Below are 10,724 nucleotides of genomic sequence, written 5' to 3' on the forward strand. Positions count from 1 at the left end.
GGCATTAGTAGAATGAATTTTACTGCTTTTTTCTCTTCTAATTTCTGTGTGTGTGTGTGTGTATGTGTGTGTGTGTGTGTGTGTGTGTGTGTGTGTGTGTGTTTTCTTAGCAGGCTCCCCAAGGGATATCCTCTGTTACCTTGTTTATTCTTTGGAAAGCAAACATATTTCGGTGGCTAGAAATCCTTTCCTTTCAAGTATAGTGCCTTGCCCATGGCAGGCACTCAAATATTTGTTGATTGATACCTGTGAGTTGCTGCATTCCATTAATTTTTGTGCCCCATGTGTTATACTCTAAAAAAGATGGTTTAAGGTTTAATTTTTAACATTTATAGTTTTTAAATTTTTAGTTCTCCCAGATGTATAGACAACTTTATTTATTTCATTGCTTCCTTTAGTTCAAGCTCTGTTTTTGTTCAGGAGCACACTGGACACTAACAGCATTAGGACACACACACTACGGGGTCAACTGGTCTGTGAAAATTGCTGGGATGGGCAGATTGCAGCGTGTGCCAAGGATTGGTGAAGGAATAGATGAACGAACAAGACAAACAGATATATCAGGAGTCTGACTGGGCCAAGAGTCAGCAAACTAGACAAACAGGCATCAGGCTGCCAGGGAAGCAAAAAGCTACCAGGTCAAAAGGAAGGTAGGCACAATGGTAGTCCAAGGTACAAGTCAGGTAATCTAGAATCAGGAAGGTTTACTAGAGTCAAGGGGACAGGACAACCGAAAATAAAAAAAAAATAGGAGACGTTGTTGATGGAGGCGGTCAATGAAGTTGTTTCTTCTCCCTATTGCTTGTCTGCTTTTAAACATCTGAAATATCAGTGTTGGAGTGGACCCTGCAGGTGAGAATTAACAGTTCACACCATCCAGCAGAGGGAAGGAGTTCAGGGAATCAGCAGCAGAACTTGCTGAACAAATCCCAGCAGATGTATAACACAAATATGAACCCTGCTATTATGTCATACCTGCCAATTACTCATTAGCATACCCTCCCATAGTACTTGGGATTACTAGCATCATACACATATTAATAACCTGGTAATTCATATAATTGAACTGAAAAGATTAAAGGTCTTGTGTATTAGCTTATGGTCAATTTAAGAGTAAATACAGGCCGGGCGCGGTGGCTCAAGCCTGTAATCCCAGCACTTTGGGAGGCCGAGACGGGTGGATCACGAGGTCAGGAGATCGAGACCATCCTGGCTAACACTGTGAAACCCCGTCTCTACTAAAAAAAAATACAAAAAATTAGCCGGGCGAGATGGCGGGCGCCTGTAGTCCCAGCTACTCGGGAGGCTGAGGCGAGAGAATGGCGTAAACCCAGGAGGCGGAGCTTGCAATGAGCTGAGATCCGGCCACTGCACTCCAGCCTGGGCGACAGAGCGAGACTCCGTCTCAAAAAAAAAAAAAAAAAAAAAAAAAAGAGTAAATACAAATAGTTCATTATTTTGCTACTAGCCCTATCATTTTGATGTGTTTTTAAGATCACAATAAAGCCTGTATTCAGCAGAGAAAATTATCAGACTAAAAACAGAAATGCTATTATTGTTATTACAAATGTTGTCAAAACCATTAGCTTAGAGATTGCTGATGGACGGCCTTTTGTGATAAATTCAACATCAACATTCAACGTTTAAATAATTAGTAAAATCCCAGAAATTTGATTTATCCTTTTCTGCCAGTTATTGAATTACTCCTTAAAAAAACTTCTCACGAAAAAATTTAAAAGCGGATTAGTGAGAAGTTACCTAAATCCATTAGAAGTTAAATGTTTAAAAAAATTTCTTTGTTTATCTTAACATTTATTTTCATTATTTTGTGTAGGGATTTTTTTCTTAGTTACATAATCATATTTATATATTTTTAATTTAGTTTTTCATTTAATATCTCGGTCATTATACATTTTATCCTATAATCTTTGTAGATGATGCTTTGTTGGATAAATGATATTCCATTAATGGAAATACCTCAGTTTACAGAGTCATCCCATTTTTGTTTGGTCAAAATTTTAAATAATGTTTTTGCTATTATCATTTTGTTATAATAGCTTTTACTCTATTTAAGATTATATCCTAACGGATTGATTCTCAGTGGATTTAATAGGTTGAAGTTTTGAACATTTAAAAAATCTTAACACATTTTACATATTCAGGAAACAATTCAGGATAAAAATATACTAAGGAAAAGCTCTCCTGCCTCATTCCTCCTCCCATGTCTCCAAAGTAGTTACCAGAGGCTGGGAAGGAAGGAGGAGGGAGGGATGAAGAGAAGTTGGTTAATGGGTACAAGAATACAGTTAGCTAGAGGAAGAAGTTCTAGTATTTGATAGTACAGAAGGGTGAATATAGTTAGCAACAGTGTATGGTATATGTAAAAACAGCTAGAAGAGAAAAATTGTAATGATTCCAACATAAAGAAAAGATAAATGTTTGGGGTGATGGATATCCCAATTACCCTGATTTTATCAATATACATTGTATGCATCAATATATCACATGTACCCCATAAATATGCACAACTATAATCTATCAATACAAATACAAAAAGGCCAGGCGCTGTGGCTCATGCTTGTAATCTCAGCATTTTGGGAGGCAGAGGCGGGCAGATTGCTTCAACTCTGGAGTTTGAGACCACCCTGGGCAACATGGTGAAACCCCATCTCTACCAAAAAAAAAAAAAAAAAAGCCGGTGTGGTGGTGTGCATCTGTGGTCCCAGCTACTTGGGAGGCTGAGGCAGGAGGATCGCTTGAGCCTGGGCGGTCGAGGCTGCAGTGAGCTGAGATTGCGCCACTGCACTTCAGCCTGGGTGACAGAGTGACTGTCTCAAAAAACAAAACAAGACAAAACAAAACAACCCAAAAAGGCACCATTCAATAAAGGGTGATGGGACAATTGGCTAGTCAGTTAAAGAAGGAAAGTCATCAGTTTGCTCCTCATTTCCTCCTCACGAAGCACCCAAATAAATTACAGTTGGATTAAGTAGTAATGTTTTTTGAAAAATTAAGAATTTTTTAAAACCAGCATACAGAGACCTGGGTATTTATTAAACCTTGTGAAAGGGAAAAGACTGTCATATCAGTGGAAAAAATTAAAGTGGAACATCTGCCCACTCAACAATGTTAAAACTATTTTAAATGGGCAGTGATACATTGGGGAAATATTTGTAGCAAATGCCCCACAGGTATTTTATTACATGTTATTAAAGATCTTATACCCATGGAAAGTAAAGCAAATTAAAGAATAATATGCATGCTATGAATTTCTTTTGGTACTAAAACCAAGCCTTCTTTGTATCTTTAAAAAGAAGTGCAATTGTATGCACAAACAAGGAGAAAGGTAGGAAGGCACAACCAGGCCCTTACCACTGACTCCTTGTTAAATAATCTGAACATACTAGTTTCAAATCTTGACATATTTTTGCACAAGTTAAATCATTAAGTTCTGAAAACAGGACAACTTGGCTGGGTGCAGTGGCTCACGCCTGTAATCCCAGCACTTTGGGAAACTGAGGCTGGCGGATTGCTTGAGCTCAGGAGTTCGAGACCAGCCTGGGCAACATGACAAAACCCCGTCTCTCTATATATATTAAAAAAATAAATACAAATAAAATAAATTTTAAACAGTGACAACTTTCCCATAACATATTGTGCCAGTTTGATGTAATAAGAGAACATTCCTAAACTATTTTGTTAAATTGCACTGGAGGTTGAAGTACATAACTTAAACTTAAAAAAATTTATTTGTGTGTGTAGGTAGGAGTATATAATTATGGGGAGCATGAGATATTTGAATACAGGCATGCAATGTATAGTAATCACATCAGGGCAAATGGGATATCCATCACCTCAAGCATTTATCTTCACTTTGTGTTATAAACAACCCAATTATACTCTTCTGGTTATTTGTAAATGTACAACAAATTGTTCCTCTGTTGTGCCATCAAATACTAGATCTTGTTCATTCTATCTAACTATATTTTTGTACCCAACAACCATCCCTGCTTCTCCCCTCCACACTCCTCTTCCAGGCCTTGTAACCATCCTTTTTCTTTCTATATCCATGAATTCAATTGTTTTAATTTTTATCTTCCACAAATAAGTGAGAACATGCAAAATGTATCTTTTTGTGCCTGGCTTATTTCACTTAACGTGATGATCTCCAGTTCTACCTATGTTGTTGCAAATGACAGAATCTTATTCTTTTTTATGGCCAAATAGTGCTCTATTATGTATATGTACCACATTTTCTTTATTCATTCGTCTGTTAATGGACGCTTAAGTTACTTCCAAATCATAGTTATTGTGAATAGTGATGCAATAAACATAGGGGTAAAGATATATCTTCGATATATTGAGTTTCTTTCTTTTGTATATAGACCTAACAGTGGGATTGCTGGATCATATGGCAGTTCTATTTTAGTTTTTTGAGGAACCTCCAAACTGTTCTCAATAGTAGTTGTACTAGTTTACATTTCCAACAACATTATATGAGAGTTCTCTTCTCTCCACCTCCTCACCAGTATTAATTATTGCCTGTCTTTTGGGTAAAAGCCATTTTAACTGGGGTAAGATGACATCTCATTGTAGTTTTGATTTGCATTTCTCTGATGATCAGTAACGTTGATTACATTTATCATGAATCTGCCATTCGTATGTCTTCTTTTGAGAAATTTTTTATCAGATCTTTTGCCCATTTTGATTGGATAATTAGATTTTGTCCTATAAGTTGCTTGTGTTCCTTATATATTTTGGTTATTAATTCCTTGTCAGACGAATAGTTGCAAATATTTTCTCCCATTTTGTGAACTGTCTCTTCACTTTGTTGACTGTTTCCTTCACTGTGTGGAAGATTTTTAACTTGATGTGAACTCATTTGTCCATTTTTGATTTGATTGCCTGTGCTTGTAGAGTATTACTCAAGAAATCTTTGCCCCGTCCAATGACCTGGAGAGTTTCCTCAATGCTTTCTTGTAGTAGTTTCAGAGTTTAGAAGTCTTAGATTTAAGTCTTCAATTGATTTTGATTTGATTTTTGTATATGGTGAGAGATAGGGTCTAGTTTTATTCCTCTGCATATGGATATACAGTTTTCCCATCACCATTTATTGAAGATGCTGTCCATTCCCCAATGTATGTTCTTGGCATATTAGTTGAAAATGAGTTCACTTTAGATGTATGGACCTATTTCTGATTTCTCTATTCTGTTCCATTGGTCTCTGTGTCTGTTTTCATCCAGTCCCGCATGCTCTTCTGGTTACTAGAGATGTGTAGTACAATTTGAAGTCAGGTAATGTGATTCCACCAGTTTTGTTCTTTTTGTTCAGGATCACTTTGGCTATTCTGAATCTTTTGGGGTTTTTACATAGATATTAGGAATTTTCATTTTCTCTTTGTGAAGAATGTCATTGGTATTTTAGTAGGGATTGTGTTGAATCCCATAGATTGCTTTGGGTATTGTGGACATTTTAACAATATTGGTTCTTCCAATCCATAAACATGGACTATCTTTTCTTTTTGTTTTTCTTTTTTTTTTTTTTTGTTTGTTTCTTCAATTTCTTTTTTTTTTTTGTTTCTTCAATTTCTTAAGTCAATGTTTTATAGTTTTCATTTTAGAGGTATTTTATTTCTTTGATTAAGTTTACTCCTCTGTATTTTATTTTGTTTTTAGCTTTGGTAAGTGGAATTAAGTTTTTGATCTCCTTTTCAGATTGTTTGCTATCAGCATATAGAAATGCTGCTAACGTTTTTTATGTTGATTTCGTATCCTGCAACTTTACTGAATTTATTTATCTGTTCTAATAGTTTTCGGTGGAATCTTTAGATTTTCCTACTACAAGATCATATCATCAGCAAAGAAGGATAATTTGACTTTTTCCTTGCCAATTTAAATGTCCTTTATTTCTTTCTCTTGTCTGAGTGTTCTAGGTAGGATTCTCAGTACAATGTTGAATAATAGTGGTGAAAGTGGGCATCCTTGTCATGTTCCAGATCTTAGAGGAAATACTCTCAGTTTTTTCCCATTCAACATGATACTTGCAATGAGTCTGTTACATACAGCTTTTATTGTGTTGAGGTATGTTCTTTCTATACTCAGTTTTTTGAGGGTTTTTATCATGAAGGGGTGTTGAACTCTATCATAATGCTTTTTCAGCATCAGTTGAAATGATCGTTTGGTTTTTGTCCTTTATTCTGTTGATATGATGTAGCACATTGATTGACTTTTGTATGTTGAGTCATCCTTGCATCCTTGGGATAAATCCCACTTAGTCATGATGAGTGAACTTTTTAATGTGTTGTTGAATTTGGTTTGCTAGTATTTTGTTGAGGATTTTTGCATCAACGTATATCAGGGATATGGCCTGTAGTTTTCTTTTTGTTGAGTTATCTTTTTCTGGTTTTGGTATCAAGGTAATACTGGTCTCATAGGAGTTTGGAAGTCTTCCCTCCTTCTCTGTTTTATGGAATAATTTGAGTAGAATTGGTATTAGTTCTTCTTAAATATTTGGTAGAACTCAGCAGTGAAAACATTTGGTCTCCTGTTTTCCTTTACTGGGAAACTTTTTATTATGACTTAGATCTTGTTACTTGTTATTGGCCTGTTCAGATTTTGGATTTCTTCATGGTTCAATCTTGGAAGGTTGTATGAGTCTAGGAATTTATCCATTTCTTCTAAGTTTTTCAATTTATTGACATATAGCTGCTCATAGCAGCCTTAAATGATCCTTCAGATTCTGTAGTATCAGTTGAAACATCTTTTTCACCTCTGATTTTATTTATTTGTATCTTCCCTCTTTTTTGTCCTTAGCTAGTTTAGCTAAAGGTTTGTCAATTTTATTTATCTTTTGAAAAAAACGAGGTTTTGTTTCATTGATGTTTTGTATTTTTTAAAAATTTCAATTTCATTTATTTCTGCTCTGATCTTTATTACTTTTCTTGTACCAATTTCAGATTTTGTTTGCTCTTGCTTTTCTAGTTCTTTAAGATGTGTTGTTAGGTTGTTTATTTGAAGTTTTTCTACTTTTAAAATGTAGGTGCTTATTGCTATAAACTTTCATTTTAGCACTGCTTTTGCTGTATCTGATACATTTTGATATGTTGTATATCCATTATCATTTGTTTCAATAAATTTTGTAGTTTTGTTCTTAGTTTCTTCATTGACCCACGGGTCATTTAGGGGCATATTATTTAATTTCTATATGATTGTATAGTTTCAAAAATTCCTCTTGTTATTGATATCTAGTTTTATTCCATTGTGGGCAGAAAAGGTATTTGATATAATTTCATTATTTTTTGAACTTTAAAAACTTGTTTTGTGGACTAATATATGGTCTATCATTGAGAATGATCCATGTGGTGAGGAGAATAATGTGTATTCTGCAGCCATTGGATGAAATGTCCTGCAAGTATCTATTAAGTCCATTTGGTCTATAGTGCAGATTAAGTTCAATGGTTTTTTGTTGATTTTCTGTCTGGAATATCTGTCTAATGCTGAATGTAGGGTGTTGAGGCCTCCAGCTATTACTTTTTGGGGTCTCTCTGTCTGTCTCTAGCTCTAATAATATTTACTTTATATATTTAGATACTCCAGTGTTGGGTGCATATATGTTTACGATTGTTATATCCTCTTGCTGAATTGACCCCTTTGTCATTATGTAACGATCTCTGTCTCTTCTTATAACTTTTGTCTTGAAATATGTTTTGTCTAATGTAAGGATAGCTACTCCTGCTCTTTTTTGATTTCCTTTGGCATGGAATATCTTTTTCTATCCCTTTATTTTCAGTCTATATGTGTCTTTATAGGTAAAGTGTGTTTTTCATAGACAGCAAGTAGTTGGGTCTCGTTTTTTGTTTCTTCCATTCAGCCATTGTCTATCTCTTGATTGGAAAGTTCAGTTCGTTTATATTCAGTCTTATTATTGATAAGTAAGGGCTTACTCTTGACACTTAGTTATTTGTTTTCTGATTGTTTTGTGATTTTCTCTTCCTTTTTTCCTTCATTGCTGTCTTCCCTTTAGTAAAGGTGATTTTCTCTGGTGTTATGGTTTCTTGATTTTTATTTTTTTGTGTGTGTATTTGTTGTAGGTTTTTTGATTTGAGGTTCCCATGAGGCTTGCAAATATTTTATAACTGATTATTTTAAACTGATAACTACTTAACACTGATTGCATAAATAAACCAGCAAACAAGCAAAGAGAAAACTAATAAAACTCTGTACTTTAACTTCATCCTCCCATGTTTAACTTTTTTGTTTTTTCTATTTATATTTTATTATACTATCTTTCTTGAAAAGTTGTAGTTTTTATTTTTGATAGGTTCATTTCTTAGTCTTTCTACTTAAGAGATATGTAGTTTAGATACCACAAATACAGTGTTATAATATTTTGTGTTTTTCTGTGTACTTACTATTACCAGTGAGTTTTGTCTCTTCAGATGATTTCTTATGACTCATTAACATCCTTTTCTTTTGGATTGAAGAACTCCCTGTAGCATTTTTCATAGGACAAGTCTGGTGTCGATGAAGTCCCTTAGCTTCTGTTTGTTTGGGAAAGTCTTTATTTCTCCTTCATACTTTGAGAATATTGGCCGGGCGCGGTGGCTCAAGCCTGTAATCCCAGCACTTTGGGAGGCCGAGACGGGCGGATCACGAGGTCAGGAGATTGAGACCATCCTGGCTAACACAGTGAAACCCCATCTCTGCTAAAAAATACAAAAAACTAGCCGGCGCGCGGGGGCGGGTGCCTGTAGTCCCAGCTACTCAGGAGGCTGAGGCAGGAGAATGGCGTGAACCCGGGAGGCGGAGCTTGCAGTGAGCTGAGATCCGGCCACTGCACTCCAGCCTGGGCGGCAGAGTGAGACTCCCTCTCAAAAAAAAAAAAAAAAAAGAATATTTCATCTGGATAGTCTATTCTAGGATGAAAGCTTCTTTCCTTCAATACTTTCAATACGTCACGCTACTCTCTCCTGGCCTGTAAGGTTTCCACTGAAAAGTCTGCTGCCAGGCATATTGGAGCTCCTTGGTAAGTTAGTTGTTTATTTTCTCTTGCTGCTTGTAGGATCCTTTCTTTATCCTTGGCCTTTGGAAATTTATTATTTAATGCCTTGAAGTCTTCTTTGGGTTAAATCTGGTTGGTGTTCTATAACTTTCTTGTACTTGAATATTCATATCTTTCTCTAGGTATGGGAAGTTCTCTGTTATTATTCCTTTGAACAAACTTTCTACCCTGATCTCTCTACTTCCTTTTTAAGACCTATAACTCTTAGATTTGCCCTTCTGATGCTATTTTCTAGATCTTGTAGGTGTTTCTCACTCTTTTTTATTCTTTCTTTCTTTTCTATTCTCTTTGTATTTTCAAATAGGCTGTCTTCAAGCTCACTAATTCTTTCTTTTGCTTGGTCTTTTTTTTGTTGTTGAGAGACTCTGACGCATCCTTCAGTATGTCAGTTGGATTTTTCAGCTCCAGAATTTCAGCTTCTTTTAAAATTATTTCAATCTCTTTGTTAAATTTATCTTACAGGATTCTGAAATCCTTCTCCATGTTACTTTGAATTTCATTGAGCTTCCTCAAAACAGCTCATTTGAGTTCTTTGCTTGAAATATTACATATCTCTGTCTCTTCAGGATTGATCACTGGTGCCTTGTTTAGTTCATTTGGTGAGGTCATATTTGCTTGGATGGCCTTGATGCTTGTGGACTTTGGACATTGAAGGGATAGGTACTTATTATAGTCTTCACTGTCTCGGCTTGTTTGTACCCATGCTGCTTAAGGAAGCTTTCCAAGTTTTTGAAGGGACTTAGGTATTATGGTCTAAGTCTTTGGTCACTACAGCCATATCTTCATTAGGGGACACTCCAAACCCAGTAATTCTGTGTCTCTTGTAGACACACAGAATAACTGCCTTGGTGGTCTTGGGTAAGATCTAAAAGAATTCCCTGGATTACCAGGCAGAGACTCTTGTTGTCTGCCCTTACTTTCCCCCAAAACAAACAGAATCTCTCTCTCTGTGCTGAACTTCCTGGAGCTGAGTGAGGGTTGATACAAGTACCCCTGTTCCCACCACCATTGCAACTATGCTGGGTCAGATCTGAAGCAAACACAGCACTGGATTTTGCCCAAGACCCATGGTGACCATTCCTGGCAACCACCTATGTTTACTCAAGGCCCTAGGGCTTTATAATTAACAAGTGGCAAATGCAGCCAGGCTTATGTCCTTCCCTTCCAAGTGGCAAGTTCTTCACCCAATCCTGGGAGGGTCCAGAGATGCTATCCAGGAACCAAGGGCTGGGGTTGGGACCTTAGGAGTCTACCTGGTGCTCTATTCTACTGAAGCTGATGTGGTACCCAAGTTGCAAGACCAAATATTTTTTACCCTTTCCTCCTCTTTTCTCAAACCGAGGAGTCTTTTCCTGTAGCCATCACCACCCCAGGCTGTGGCAAGTACTGCCTGGCTATCACTAATGGTTAACAGCCAAGGACTCTTCTGTCAGCCTGTGGTGAATGCTTCCAGGTCTGGATCTCTCCCTTAAGGGCACTGGCTCCCCTCTGGTCCAGGGAAGGTCCAGAAATACTATCCAGGAGCAAAGGCCTGGTATCAGGAACTCTAGGAGCCTGCTTGGTGCTCTACCCCAATGTGACTGAGCTGGTGCCCAAGCTGCAAGACAAAGTCCCTTTACTCTTCCCTCTCCTTTCCTCAAGCAGAGTCTCTCCCTGTAGCCAC

Source organism: Trachypithecus francoisi, unplaced genomic scaffold, assembly GCF_009764315.1.
Source record: "Trachypithecus francoisi isolate TF-2019V2 unplaced genomic scaffold, Tfra_2.0 Lachesis_group6, whole genome shotgun sequence".
In the NCBI taxonomy this organism is placed as follows: domain Eukaryota; kingdom Metazoa; phylum Chordata; class Mammalia; order Primates; family Cercopithecidae; genus Trachypithecus; species Trachypithecus francoisi.